Genomic DNA, 16,548 nt, shown 5'->3' with positions numbered 1-16,548 from the left:
TTGGAATTTAAAAAAATTAATACAGGGAGACAAAGGAGGAAATGAAATCTATGTAAAAGAAAGTGGTTAAAAAGTTTTTTTTAACCTTTGTTTTACTTTTTGATACAGACTATCAAATCTAATCTACAACATTTAAACAAATAAGTTTGAGTGTCTAAAAGTAGAGACTTATCATAACATAAATCGGTAATTTAGGTATATTTATATTACTGAATAAGTTATAGAATAAAGTCATTTATTTTATTATCAACTGTAAATGTGTAAAGCACTTTGTATACATTTTATACTCATTTCTTAAGATTTTACTTTGTTAAATTTCTATTAAACCTAGAAAACTTACTCTGCTTGGTCTAATGATAACTTAGACCAATAATTTTTATGTTATTCTTTAACACTCAGCTAATAAAATGAGGATATTATAGAACCCTAAGATTTAAGAAATAGTTCTTATTCCTTTGAATCTATTTTATATCGCCAATCATGCTTCTGAAACATTAAATCGGGTTATATACAATAATTTATTTATCTTAAAATTCCCTTATTTACGTTTTATTCCTATATTTAAACATTTGGATCGAGGGTTAGTGTATTTAATTAACTCTTTTGCCTAAAAGTCGTCCATTTTTTTAAATGTAAATGCTGAGGTGAACAACGGTAGTTACAAAAATGTAATATTTTAGCTTTAATTTTTAATACCGAGTGGTTCATTAAAATCTGACCTTAGTGGCAATGATGGCTTTCAGGTAGTGGCAGAAGGACTGTTACCCACTGGAGATATAATCCATAGCGTCCTTGTACTACCTGATAGTAGGTTTGAGTAACTCGGTGTTTGGATAACGGACTCTGCAGGTGTTTCCCTCGACAATCATCCAAAAATTGTAGTCTAGCGTGTTTACATCAGAACTGTAGAGAGGCCAAAAGTGGCCATAATAGTTCAAAATAACTCATAAGATGCATTCAAAAGAGTCTGCAACGACTGAGATTGGTTTCTTTCATTACTGGTGTCAAATATAGCCTGTCCACCCTCACAAGGCTCCTTCCACACACTTTTTTTTTTATAGTTCTTGGACAATCTGGTGTGAAACCCGGAAATTTCTTGCATGGGCCCTCTTGGACTTGAGGTGGTTGGCTTGTCTGTTTTAACTAACTCCTTCATGTCCATTTTGGCCTTTTTAATTGAACTTTTCTTCCTGTTGCTAAAGGTGTCGACATCAACCCTCAAGACGCTCAACTGCTTAGAGTGAGCGAATGGAAATTCGTGGATCACGTTCAAGTGTCATTTCTCATTTTTTTACGTAAGCTAGAGAGCTAAAGTATGTTTTATTTTGTAACTAATTGTTTATACTTTAATTTATTGAAATATTTATTAATTACAATCACTCAAATTTGATGAGTAATTGAATTAGTGTTCAGATTGAAATGAACCACAAGGTAATACATTATATCAAACAATGAATATTTAATATAAATATTTATCAATTCTTTTACGAATTTGTTGTTATTCCTAAAATAATTTTATATTTATAAAAACCCAAACTCATGTTGTTAAGATTATTCTAAAATAATTATTTTTTAAATGTAATTTAAGCAATTGATATTTACAAATGCAAAATAATTGGACTATAACAAAATGATACAAGGTAAAATGATGTAATTATTCTAATTGTTCAACTAATTATCATGTAATAAAATACATTTTATTTTTGGGGTTTCTATTTTACTCAGTTCATTAACCGTGCTCTAAAATGGATGTTAACACTTTTATTTCTGTTCTTATTATATGCATCTTCCGAATTCCGTATGTTGATAGACTTTATCAAGCTGTTTTTGCTTTGTGATTTCTGTTTAATAAATAGGGCAGTTTTCAGGAGAGGGATAATTAGAAACTAAAATCTTTATATATATTTTTTATTATGTGTTTTTAAGATTAAATATATTTACCCTTTTCTCTATTCGAAACTACTTACAAGAGGGCACAGAAGAATACAGACAATATTTTCCAGTCATTCATTCAATATTACCCATGATCACCAACTGTAAACGGGATGTAAAGGCTGAGCAGGCCTTTTTTAAATATTTCCTGTTGACGTGCGATATATTTCTCTTCACAGGGAGATTCAAAGAGCTATCGGGATGTTCCTTTGACTTCCTTCTTAGCTCTGACTGCAACTAAAAATCACACAAGTCGAGATCAGGGCTGCTTTAAAGCCACTCATCATCTTTAATAACGGCGTTCAACTGGCTGTTGAGGTAATTCATAACAGTTTTTGGTAACATGGTTAAGTTTTGAATCCAAATGCACATTTTATCTGAAGGTTATGTGCCTTTCAGACATGGCATCACAACATTCTTAGGAAGTTTCTTTCCTATTTTCAACCTTCATGTTCATAGTCAGGAGATAACACCTTTCTCTTATGTAAGACTTCAAGATAAGGTCGTGTTTGATCGGCCTGGTCACAGTCCTCTTAATGATAGACCTCCCCTGAGCATAAGAAGCCCTTGAGATGCAAAGATTTGCTTTGTGTACCTCTTGAACCCAGCCAGGAAGTGGTCAGTTCGTTTTTTGGCTTTGTGTAAACCATGTGAGGAATGTTAAATACCTTTTAGTCACTTACTAATGTGATAAACAGTGTTCCTGTAATATTTTGTTACTTTTATGATTGCCTTAGCATCGTTGCCATCATGAAGCAATTTTGCAATGACTTTAAGCTTGTCCTCTTGCTTCTTGCTGACCAGATTAAGTATGAAAACAAAAGCTGTTGTCTATAGACTGTACATTCTGGTGAAATAAGAGCTTACCTGGGTAACCAAACTAGAATTAAATAAAGCAATTATAAATATATCCAGATACTTCTACCAACCCCTAAATATACACCAATTTCTAATTTTTTATTAATTTATGTAGATATTTATATTGTAATTTCTTTGTAAAAGTTTTTGTTTTCAAATAAAAAGTTTGTTTGATGTTCTCCACTCTCTTTTATAAAGTAGATTACTTTTTATTTTAAATGTTGGAAAACTCAAAAACTCCTACCTAAATAACATATAATGAATTGATTTAAAAATAACACAAAATGTGTAATATGTTTTGTAGTATTTAGTTGACAAAATATTTTCTTCTGTATTTCATGTAATTCATAAACAGTAATATTATAAATTATGAATTACATCCAAAATATATTGTCTACCCAGTTCAATTGATAACTGTTGGGCAAATTAAAACAAACTGAGTGGTAAAAACGATTGAGTTTACGTTGTGTGTATTAAATTGATTGCAAAAAACAGATATTTTACAATTCGCAGAAAATGAATCGTCAAAAAAACCGTTTAAGCAATGACATGAACAAAATTGGAAATATACAATGGCCGTGTCAAAAAACACTGCTTCGATTTGAAACTAAAAAACAGTCTTACAAGCGATTAAGTATACATTTTTTATAACTTTTTATTTTTAGCAAGTAATAGTAAATACATATTAGAAGGAATAAAAGCTCCCTTGCCAAACTGCTGGTATCAAAAATGATCCCGCCAAAGTTTCAAATAAATGTTGGCCAACTAAGTAATCATGATTGAGTCTGTTCTATATTAATTTGCAGCTTAACATACTAAAAACTTATTTCAATATGTCTGATTACATGTTTGAATAAGTACAAATCAATAGGTAGTACTGTTCGCCTGAACAGCTAAATAGCTCATTAAAAAATATACTACTGAACTTCGTTTAACGTAATGTTCATATACTTAAAAATATATATATTTTTTTTGAAGGGTTGGATCTAAACATAACATCATATTTGAAGGTGAAGTCAAGAGTGTATGAAAACTGATACCATCTGGATTTTAGTGCTACAGTGCTTTTATCATACCAAAAATAGTCAAAAAGATCTATAACATTATATATAGCGTTTTTATATGCCTCATAGCGTAAAAATTTCTACTGTTTGTAATAATGCTATGGTTCTTTATTCATATTTCATATACGGAGTGTCACGATATAATTTTATTGTTTCTATTTAAATAACTTTTCAATAAGAGTGTTTTGGTGGTATAGTTTTTTCAAGCAAAAAGATAAAAAATGACATTGGCAACATCTCTAATTTACTAGATTTGAATGATTAAATAATCATTCAAATCTAATTGCGCAAAAGTATCAAAAATGTTGGTGTTTCATGAGCCAATCTTGTTCAAATCACTAAATTTGAACAAACTGCATCATATTAGAATTTTGTATGACGCTGGATCTGAATGCATACTTGAGCTCTCTAGCACAGTTATTCGTAGAGGGATTTGCATTTTTTTTTTTGCAAGCTTGCAAATATGAAAATGAATTAAAAAATATCTATTTTTGTATATTACAAATTGAAGCAATTAATTAATTTCAATCAGGCTGTAAAAGTAGTAGTGGTATGGACATGGATTCATTCAAGAGGCGTGATTCTGGAAGTTTGTGTTTTTTTTAAATACAGTTTTCGCGTGTTGGAGCTGTAAGGAACGTGCGCTTGCTGTCGAAAATAAACATTGACAAAATGATTTGACATATAATTATATAAATTAAACTCATTGAAATTTAACTTTTCTGTTTTTAATGTTGCATATTATGAAAATCATTTAATTGTTTCACCTTCTAATTTACATAATATGACTATTGGAGTTCCTTTTCAAAATATGAAATTTCACAAATACTTTCAAAACAGATATTGATGCTAGAGAGCTAAAATTTGTAATATCAGATTTGATTTTGAAATAGTACTTGAAATTAATGCAGTTTGTCTGAATCAGGAAATTGAAAGCGGATCTATTTCTGTAAATATTTGTAAGACCTTTGGAAAATTGCCGATAACAAATTATTTAACCAACTAATCATCCACAATTTTTTATTAGAATATCATTCCTATTAAATTTGGCATCTGTTTGTATAAAAATTCATTTATCTCAAAAATCTTGCAAAGGAAATTATTTACAGAGACAAAAATGAATAAAAATAGCCGCGTATTTATATACCAAAGTTTGTTTAAGTTAACGATAAAGGGCCTTTGATGTAAATATTGTATTTTTAAATCATCTCAACTTCGGTATTTTAGTACCAAGTGATTTAATCATTTACTTTCACTTTAAGGTTTTACTTAAATCATGAATTCATTTTTAAAATAATGTCAAATTTAATAAAAAATATATTCTAATAAAATTGTGGAAAATTACTAGATTAACTAATTCGTTTTCGGGTATTCCGAAAAAGTCTAAATAATATTTTTGATGTGAATTTAAAAACTGAATAAAACAAAACTTTTAATGTGTATTGCCATTGAGAAACAAACTGAGATCATTTTCTATTTATAAAACTAATTCGATTGTCTTTCCGAAAAAATATCTGATGTTCACACACTTTGTATAATAATGAAGTAAAGTTTATTTGTCGTTGACATCTTGTAACTCCCAGTAATTCTGGGTACTCCCGACAAAGATTAATAAACATCATGTTAGATAGGTCTATATTGGAGATTGGTTCAATGAATAAAACTCATTTTCTTATAAAAATATACAACTACAATAAATTTCATAAAGCTTTCTTCGCCAGCAATCAACAGAGAGTTCATTACATAAAAAGTTCACTTGGAAGGAAACTACTTTTTTTTTAAATTGTTGTTTAAAACAAATTAACTTTGATTCCTTACTTATTTCAGCTTAATTTTTAATAAATAATAAATTACTATTTATTTAAATATCATAGTACTAGTATTTGAAATTATAATTTAGTCTGACAAAGTAAAAAGTATTTCCCTATTAACAGTAAAAACAACAAGGGTATCGTTTTTGATACCGTTTTGGGGTTCAATGAAAATATTGTGAGAAAGTTCTTAATTGTATATGTTTAGAAGTTCTTAAATTTTGATAAATTATTATATTGACCACAAAAAACAAAACTAAAAATTAAAATTAGTAATTGTTTGGTTGATATAGTGAACACTACCTAGACAGACGTGGGTATCATTTTTGATATTCAATATTTTCAAATGATCTTTTTGTTTTGTACTTGTGTTTCAACAAGCACAAGTATGTTCAGACATGAATGAACAACTCTAGAAAGGAATCTTGTACCTTGCATAAATATAAAATATATTTTCCTGAACTAACCATTCTGTTTCCACTTTTTATTGTTCATGAAAAAAATATTCTTTAAATAAATAATACATTATCTTGTGTCCACATTGTACTCCAATTTAGAAGGTGATGATTTCGAATTGGAAGCAGATGAAAAATATGTCTAACTACCTTAATCAAGTACATCTGATTCTCATGACTGTTCTGAAGTTTTTGAAAAGCCTCTTTTTAAATAATATTGGTGAAAGCCTTTATTAGTTTTGGTAGACTATGTATTTGTTCACTACTAAGTGGTACATTTAACATTTCAAAATTTTTTAGTACACAATCAAGTGACAACTCAACTCTTACTTACTAAGCAACATAAATTAACCTATTTATTAAGAAAACCTTTGTTTGTCGGTAAGGATAATACAATCAGGCATTCAAAAAAAAATTGAAAATTGAATGAGTTTTCCCCTTTTTACACAAGAATTTTTTTTGAAGGTAGTCCAAGGTCTATTATTATCATATTCAAAACGTAACATCATTACAGATAAACAATATCAACTTTTTAACTCTTGATCAATAATTATATTATTGATCACATTGTAAAACCTACAATAGATAGGCTTGTTCCAAACTATTCCAACTATTTAAAACTACTTAATTGCTAAAATGTATGAGAGAGGAATCTGAGATAAAGGGGAAAATTAGGGATCAATCTTTTTCGTATACTATGCCTTGCGATAGATATAAGGAATTATAGAGGTATATCCGCTTTGATATTGGTTCCACAAGATCACAAAGACGCCAAAACAACAACTTCGACCTTGATTTCAACGCTATAGGATCGATTATTCGAAAATTGAAAGTGAGTGCACAACCATATTAATATTAATGAACAACTATTCACAACAAAAGCTAAATATCTATGTACTCAATACATGGCTAAGAATCCTAATAAATTGGATATTAAATTTTGGTTAGCAGTACTTTAGGAACTATAAATCGTTCTCGCAAGGAATAACTCCTGAACAAAAGGTTATCCATGTAGCACTCAAGTCCAAAAATTTTGTAAATAGTGAAGGATTGACTCGTCTAATAAAAAAAAATAGCAAAAATGTTTTAATTTTGAGCTCTATTCTCAAAAACATGTGTGAGAGTTTGAAATGGACAAAAACATTACCAGAATCAATTCAATATTATAGTGAAACTAAGTATAGAGTTGATATTCTAGATTAAATACCCATACTTTATTCAACTACAATTTATTTTTGCCGATGGTATTTACAAGTTTTATTTAATATTTTGGATTTTACTGGTATATATGCTGTTATCTTGTACAAAGAAGTGACGGGTGACACCTAACTTTCAATTTAATTGCCACTAACAGTAACAAATATATATATAAAAAGAGTATCATTTTGGATATCCACCGTTGTTTAAGGGGAGTCGTTACCATTCGTCGTTTTAGTGTTAAATAAATATTTTATATACTAGTGGTGACTCGTGAGCTCACTCTAGTTGTACGTGAAAGAGCATCATAAATATGTTTAAGCATCCGCTATTGTACACATATTCAGTTGGGTTATAATAGTCAGAATACTAGGTACACAATTAAAAAAGTTTGAGAACCATTGATGTAAGCATTATTTTAACTCATGTTAATAGATGCATCATTTACATAAATTAAAAAAGAAGGATGATAGCCTCAAAACAAACATGTTTTCAAAAAAAAAATTTAGAGAAGGAAAAATGAGTACTTTTGATATGTAAAAATTAACCTCTTCTTATAATTTGTACTATCTGTGAGTACAAGTTGTAACTTGAACTAATTAAGTGAAGTAGTTTTATTTCAAAAGCTGAATGCACTCTTTTCCACTTCACCAGACAATTTAAACCGAGAACATGAATGCTAAAAACAAGTGAAAATATTTACCACATTAATACTCGCACTCAAGCATGTCCTGCAGTAAAAGGCAGAGATTCAAATAATATGAAATACTAGTAAATTAAAAACAAAAGAAACCAAAAATTAACATGCTAACCCTGACAATTTAAAGAATATTTGTAGAATCGACGCAGCGCATGGGCAATCTGCTTCGGATAAATTATTCTCTTAAACTCAATGTGCGTAGGTTCACGTCCTTCTTATTTTTAGGAAAAGAAATATTCTTTATGTTTAGGGACTTCACACAAGATTCCTACGTTAGATGAAGTTAATTTAATACTATTAGGTTTAGTTATACTTAATCAGTGCAAGTCCATAAAGCCAGTTAAAGAAACATTAAATCTATATTTGGAAGGAGTTGTCATGTCGTTTTATCAAAATTAGTTACGAGGAGCTATGAATGAAATAAATAAACAGAAATGCCCCTCTGTATATAACAATTAAATAATCAGGAATTACAGCAATGTTGATTCTTAATTGTTCGACAAGTCCAACAAAGACTTTCACATGTAACTCCACAGCAAAACGTCTTTCACACACTGCTGATCATTTTATAACTTTCGCTCTTTCTTTAAGAATAATCTGTTTATAGCAGGGATGTAAAATCTCTACCCCACTTAATGTTTAAGTGCAGCCCACTACTCACTCTCACTTAAAGTAGTGTTTTGTAGCTAAATCATTATAAAGCGTAAAACGTGCATAATAAGTACAAAAATTGAAAAAAAAGTCAGAAATAAAATAATTTTTAAAAATTATTGCTCTGGGGAGATAAATTTTAGCAGAGCAAATATTTGGATTTATATAAAAAATATACATTTATTTTTTTAATCCTGCAGATGACCCAGAACGTGGTTGCCAAATTGACTTTTTTCGAAGCAAATTGCCCATTTTTTTTATTATTAATTTTGTAAAAAATATGTAATTAATAGTTATGTTTTATGAATACATTTTTTATAAAATTTAATTTGATAGGTTTTTTGGCACATAAAAATATTTTTAGTTGGAATGCAGCCGATTATTTTAAAAAGTTGGACATACCTGGTTGATAGCAACAACATATGGAGAAATTACAATGATTTTGATCTTTAATTCTAATCCAAGTTAAGGTTATTGATTTCTCTGTATGTAAATTTTAAGTAATTAAATTGTTAAAATTTTCTTCTGTAAATATATTTTCTACTTTGCTTTTATGATCCTTTCAGTAATAATACTGTAAAACCATTATTATTTTTTGTGTAAAAAGATTTATTAACGAGTAATTGTCGGATTGTGAATCATTTCTAAGAATTTTTTACAACTCAAAAATATGAGGGATATATATATTATAATCTTAACAAGCAAAGTAAAAATTATATTGAAATTCGTTAATTGATAAACAGAGTGCAATTTGCAAGAAATAATAGTATACTCTTTGAAAGATTATTATTAGCCTTATTGTTGTTTTGATAGCGAAGCAAACATTACAATTAAGTACTATATTTTGAAAGAAAACTACATTATATATAATTATATGTTGTAAACAAAAGAAAATGATGTTTTTTTTAATTTAATTTGGAATTCGATTGTATTGATATTAAATAAATAATATAGTAAGTGAATAGGTAAGAATATAACTTGTAGAAATTAGATTTTTGCCACAGTTTTGATAAAAGTACAAAGAAAATACCATCATATTAAAAAAATCAATAAACCAATAGACGAATTAATAAATATAAAGAAGTTAAAAATATTATTATACTCGCGCGTAAACAAATTTGTAGTTTTCAAATCGGAGCCGTGTTTTTATTCTATTTTTCAAAGCAGTTATCATTAATCTTTGAGGAGATAACTTTTGAATATAAAAACTGTTTGTTTGGTTATAAAAGATAATTATTCCCCTATAATAATAATAATTCCCTCCCAATATTCTTGATATATATAGTGTTGGATTTGTCCTTATTTCCTTCCTCTTAAAATTACTTCCATCTAATCTAAAAAAAGGCATAATAGCAAAATTACTTTCTACAAAAAACATTCATCATGTTTATAATAACAGCTTGATGTTTCTTTTTTTAATACACTAACGAAACTTATTTTTTTACAATTTTAGACAAAAAAAAAGTTGATTTGATTTAGTAGTATACGTTTTATTATTTTCAATTATTCAAGATTAAAATTTAAACAAGAATTTGGGTAAGGACATTTATTTTACAAAATCATCAGAAAATTTAGCTTGGCCCATATTTGTTTCAATACATGAGCCCTCAACTCCCTATAATAGCCTCAATATGTGGTGTAGATCCCTTACAGACCTTCACTATGTAGTCAGACTCAAGCTGGTACACTCCTTCTTGATGAAAGACTCTAAGACTGGACACTCCTGTTAGGATTACCACACACCATCTCCTACAGACGCCCTAGATAGAGTATTTCAACAAATTTGCATCTAGAGAGGAGGGCGGCAAAATGGTGAAATCCCAAGAGTCCAGATAGTTGTGTCTCAGAATGACCTGGGTCATAGTGGTGCAATAACACGAATCTCTGTCTGGAGTCAAAACAAAGTTGTCCCTAAATTCTTCTATGGCTACAGGTAGCACTTTCTTATCGAAAAGTTCGATGTAAGTATTTGCTACACTGGGCCGATTCTTCCTCTCCACAAAAATGGGAGGGCAGACTTCGTTTGTGCTGGCTACTGTATTTTGTTCTGATGGCATGTTTTACTGACCTGAGACATTGTTTGAATGTTGGGTAGTGATGTAGCGGCTGTTCTGCTTATTCACTGTGACATCAACGGTGAAATTTTTTTCATCAAAAAATAGCTAAACTATTTTCAAATTTTAGTTGGTCTTGACAAAACTATGAATCTTCTTTGCTCTTTACAACCGTCTCAGCTCCCTCTGTTCAGAGATAAGATATGGTACTTTACTCCTCCGTGATTTTGAAGTAATGTCACTCCGGATAGAAAATAATAAAATGTGTACCACTAGATACGATCAAGCCTGTATTTAGTATCACATACTGGTTTATACAGAATTTTCGTAATTGGCTTCCCAGTATCTCACCGAATGGAATTTGTTCGAGTATAAAAACCCTTAGTGTGTATATATTAGTTATATATAATATAATAATTCAAATGTAAGGAATTGGTCACATAGTTTGAGTTTCTTATTGTTTAAAATAATCTCAGATATGAAGCAATCTATGAAAGAAGGAGCTTCTTCAAGAAATAAATAATCTTTATAATAAAGAAAAGAAATATAATATATAATTTAGATACAAAGAAGTGTCTCTAAATACTATTACGTCTGAATGGAAGACTGCTTATGAATAGAAAACCCAGGTTTTGGGTGTATATCTATAGGATATATATTATGATATGCTAATGTTTGAATAGAGTTCTTCTAAGGATTTAATGAGTTGTGATTCGTTGGATGAATACAAATATTATATTATGTACACATCCAAATATAAAAATACAAGTGTATATTACTTCATACAAGTCTGACTTTTATATGAGTTCCTCCATCCAGAAAAAATATAAAACTGTGAAAAATAATTTGATTCTTATATATCTTCTTTCATTAGATATCTTATCCAAAAAGGCTTTCATATTTTGAAAGCTTTTGAATGTTCTACGAGAGATATGTATCCATACGGCATTTTTTATTTTTTACAAGAGAAAAATGTTTTTTTCGAAATTTGGATATAAAAGGGATTTTTGTTCCATTTTGACTAATTCAAATCGTATTAAATCTAACATTATGTAATAGAAAATGCTTTTCAAATTTTGATATGTTGTAGACAAGGTCGTTTTTTATAGGGTGTGGGTCATGACAAGGCGTCTTGTCTTGTTCTGAAAAGTAAAAGTATAAATAACAGACCCCACCACTTTTTTGTAACTTGTATTATTTGTAAAATGCAAACTTTTTTTGCATTATGGTTACAAAATCATTTATGTATTTAACTTATAAACAACATCACTGGATGGATTTAACAATTTTTGATAGCATTAAGATTATTTACATAAACGTACGATATTATGTGCGGCAAAAAGTGAAAAGTTAACTATGACTTTTGATCTTGACATCAAAAAACTGTATTTCTCAATGTTCTAATATAAAGATATCCATTATTTTTAAATAACCATTATAATTTTCTATTTTTGATTAATATCTTATGATATATAAGAATCATCTTAATAAAAAATAAAACAAACGGAAATATATATGATTATTTTGTCGTAGGTGGATATATGATATTTTTAAGATGCTGAATGCAAAAAAAAAGTCATTTTGTGCGTTTTGTTATTGTTTATATGTATCTAGTATATGTTAGGTATTAAATACATAAAAATTATTAATTCTATACAGCACTGTTACTCTTGCAAATGATTTTTTTTCTACTTTTGTAAAAACAAAAATGTGTTTTCATATTATTGATACAATATTATTTTTATGAAGAATTGACTCAGAGTAATTGACTATTTAGTATTTGCGTAAAGGTTTGAAAGGAAGTTGCAGAGGATGACAATTAAAATAGTTTCATCTTTTATTTTATTGGTTGAAAGGTAAAGTAAAGTAATATAAAATAAGTCTACGGCAAGGTGTTATGAATTTATAAAGGATCAAACTAAATCTAGGGTTCATTAATATTCTTTTCACAATCAGAGCATCAATAAAGACATTTTCTTTACCCTTCTTTAGTAGGTATGAATAAATTACATTAAACTAAATCCCATTTTTTAAAAGGTTAATTTATTTAACGAAAAAACAATCTTTTATTCAATAAAAATGTTCCATATGGCTTAATGAACTTAATTGGATAGTTGTTTTATAAAAATATACATAATAAAGAGCTTTTTTTACGGGCGTCACAGATTACATTATTAACTGGAGCCGAAGCTATGTTGAAAGCAGAGTTATAAAACAAAATTGACTAATTCTCAGCAAGTATTAATGGCTTAAAGATGAAGAATTAAAATGTTATATACAAGTTGTAAATTGTATAAGCAAACTGTAGACGTTGCAGCCAAAAAAACTAGATGAATAATTTTAAATCAAGGATTAATAGTATATTTAATATAATAATTGAATATTTCACAGCTGATCGATACCATAATAATGTGTTTTTTGGGTTATTTTGATACAAATTACTCAAATAAAATATTATGTGGCACATTGTAAAGTTCAAATGTACATATTTATATTACTCCTAAATTATATAATTACCATTTAATTTTAATACATCCAAATAAAATAATAGTGTCAATTAATAATTGGTAAATAGAATGACCCATGTTCAAAATTAACAAACATATTTTAAGACAAATAAATAATAACTTCTACAATTTGCTTATACTAGTTCATTGATAATTTTTCATGGTTAATATAAGTTTTTTAAATCATATTGAGGCTCTGAACTAGAGTTAATATCTTTAGGTATCTTGAAAAGCAGGCTTTTAATTGACTCAAATATTTCCAAGGATTATTGGTTGTACCTAATTATATATTGAGTAAAAAGAAAGATCCCCTTTTGGTAATTTTAGTTCATGATTGTTTTTATACTGACATATAAAAATTGAAGTTACTTCTCTCAATTTTAATTGATCGTTTACATTGTTGATGTGTTTACAAATTTAAAAGGCTTATATTTTGCACTATTTTCTGTTCTGTATGTTCTTAAAAGGATTTGGTCCGTTCATAAATACAAGCAAGTTTATTAGTCACATTATATATAAATGTAAGCTGCTCCCAGCCTCCTTATTTTATTTATTGAATCAATAAGCGCTCGTATTTTCTCGGGGGTGTCACGATCAGACGCTATTCCTTCGATAACTTAAAGAATATAAACACATCACATATCTATACAGTCTTATTAAATGTTCAACAACCCCAAATTTATTTACGTCAGTCTCTGAAAAACTTACCAGAACCTTTCAATTTGCCAATAACCTAGAGTTCCGATTTCAACGTCGAGTCTGGTATATCTTGCCCTAAAAGGTATTCAAAATCTATTATTACATCATTATACAATCATATTTCCATATTAAAGATATAAAAAAAATAACAATGAAAAATAAGATATGTTTTTCCAATTTTTTATTTTTGTCGTCCCTAATTGACATAAAAAAATATGAATTGTACAATTCTAGTCGATAAGATATTTTTAGTACATACTACATGATGATTTAATTGAACACTGGGTCGATATGTACAAAGAATACATAAGAAAAACGTGCCAAACCTTGAGAAGGCGTTTTAAGGCCATGTGGACACCAGAGGGAGCTACATCGAAGATTAGAGGATACAATATAATGTTACAGCTGGTTTCAAATATTTTTGATCATGTCCAGTGGCTACATAAATACATTTCGATAAAGTTAAAGATTGTCCAGATTTCAACGTCGTACACGTTACAATAAAACAAGGAATAAGAAAAATATATTTTTATTTAGATGATACAACTTTAGTCATCTATATTTTGGCACCATTTCGATATCTAATAATTCACTATTTTCCTTAATATTATGGAAAAAAGGATTTTCATTGTTATCAAACTTGGTTGTTTAGACCCTCAAAAGGGCTGGCATGAGCAATGCTGACGTCACGTGAAAAGAACTTTAAGTATTTCCATCTTAACCTCCTGTAAGTCTTTAAACAATTTCGGAAGATAGGTGAACAGTACTATCTGATTTGAAATTTTTGCACAATTTAGGAATGGCGTTATAATGGTGTATGTGAAAATGGAGAGATTGCTGCCATATCAAATTTGTTCTCCAAGTTTATTCTGCATGTATCAGCAAAAAATGGTTTTGGGTGTTTTCTCTTTGAAATCTTTGAAATATGAGAGGCAGTACATTTCCACCAGATAAAGCTTTTAGATAGTGCTACTACCCATTATAGAAGTTGAAATATATATATTATACTGTATCGACAATAAAACAAAGAGGGACGCAGTTTCATAAATGGACTTCCTCACCTTGTTTATGAGGGCAATGCTGTTTTTTTGGGCATAATATTTTTAGATAGCCTATTTGGAAATTAAAAAATACAGCCTAAATTTCAATAGAATTTTGTATTAAACAGCCCAATTCTACTTAAATTATTTAAAAATATTCAATGTATAATTATAAAAACGACTTATTCAATAAATATGCAAATACAAGGACTTTATTGGAGTGTACTAGCTAATAAAAAATAATATCTCAATATTCTTAACAACATCAACGACATATCCATACTAATAATAATTAATATCATACTACCGCGCTTCCTACAAACTTAAAAAAAGTAATTACTAATTATACATGAAATAATTGAATTCCCTACTAATCGTGAAAGGATCTCTTCATTATTTTGATCCTAGAATCTCCTTTCCAAGGAAGAACTGCAAGGAAGAAGCGGACAAATTTGTATCTTGTTGTCCCTCGTGGAGTTCAGAGCCCGAATTTGAACATCTCTTGAGATGGATGATCAAGTTACAAGTATCTTTTAATTTACTCGACACATTTATTTTTATATAATCTTACTGTAGGCCAATCTTTACAATTTTGTAACACAACTGACATAATGACTACTGACAGGATATCAGATGTAGATATTTGACTGTTTGGAAAGAGGAGGAGTCAGAAATCTGCTGTGAGAGTGGAATCATGACATATTGAATACCTATGGGTATTTGATTAATGAATCTATTGATTATTATTTTTATCCAAGTGTTCCTGAAATGTATTAACTTCTTTCTGGTTTATAGTCATACTGAAAAATAATTTGTCAACTTCACATAGTTATTGAGACTCGATATTTTCAATTAAATGTATAAAAATTGGTTATCTATCGGGGTAATCGAATCCCAGTCTAATCTTGCTTACTTTATGTATACGGATATCACCAAAAATATTCTTAGGTCAGATGGAGTAAATGTAATACAATAATGTTTACTTATACTTCATCAATGCAACTCCATCTAACCAATTAAAGGATCATTATACAAAAATCTCACTGAAATTATCTCTCTTTAATATTAAATAATTTTGCGTAAAAGAAAATATATCTCGGAGCAGTCTACAAAATATTAAAAATGATACATCCTTTGCAAAATCGATTACGGTGTTAAAGAGATTGGTTCACTAAAAAATAATAACGTTTTGAGACCGGAATTGTATTTTGAAGCCGAAAAAAACAACAACTCTAGTTGTATTATTTATGTACTCTGAGGAAGTGTTTGCCCAGAAAAATAAAAAGATAATTAATAATGTAATACTGTGCTACATACAGTTTCAAATGAAGTAATGACTAATTATATTTAAAATATTTAAATTCCCTACTCATCGTAAATGGCTTGCTGTATTATTTCATTCCTAGAATATCCTTCCTAAGAAAGAAGTCCATGCAACTCTCTCATGAAGCTAGGTAGTTTTCTTCAGACAAATTATTATCCCGTCGTCCTTCGGAGAATCCGAAATCCAAAATAGAACATCTCTTGAAATGTTTGATCAAGTCAGAAGTATTTTTGATTTATAGAACACATTTAACTTT

The 16,548-nt window shown here is 28.8% G+C and overlaps 1 protein-coding gene across 2 annotated transcripts in view; it reads right to left on the bottom strand.

Moving 5' to 3' along the window:
- LOC121129488 (lachesin) overlaps positions 1 to 16,548 on the bottom strand; it is a 250,939-nt gene that overhangs the window by 184,524 nt on the left and 49,867 nt on the right. Inside the window, exon 2 of one of the 2 annotated variants that reach the window (XM_071893404.1) lies at positions 13,938 to 14,003. The exons of the other annotated variant lie outside the window; for it this stretch is intronic. The gene's annotated coding sequence lies outside the window, so the exon portion shown is untranslated. The remainder of the gene's footprint in view (positions 1 to 13,937; positions 14,004 to 16,548) is intronic. 2 annotated transcript variants of the gene reach the window in all.

The sequence above is a fragment of the Lepeophtheirus salmonis genome, chromosome 14 (genome assembly GCF_016086655.4).
Source record: "Lepeophtheirus salmonis chromosome 14, UVic_Lsal_1.4, whole genome shotgun sequence".
NCBI classification, from domain to species: Eukaryota; Metazoa; Arthropoda; class Copepoda; order Siphonostomatoida; family Caligidae; genus Lepeophtheirus; species Lepeophtheirus salmonis.
The sequence above is the reverse complement of the archived record's forward strand: the minus strand, read 5'-3'. Positions and strand labels throughout refer to the sequence as shown.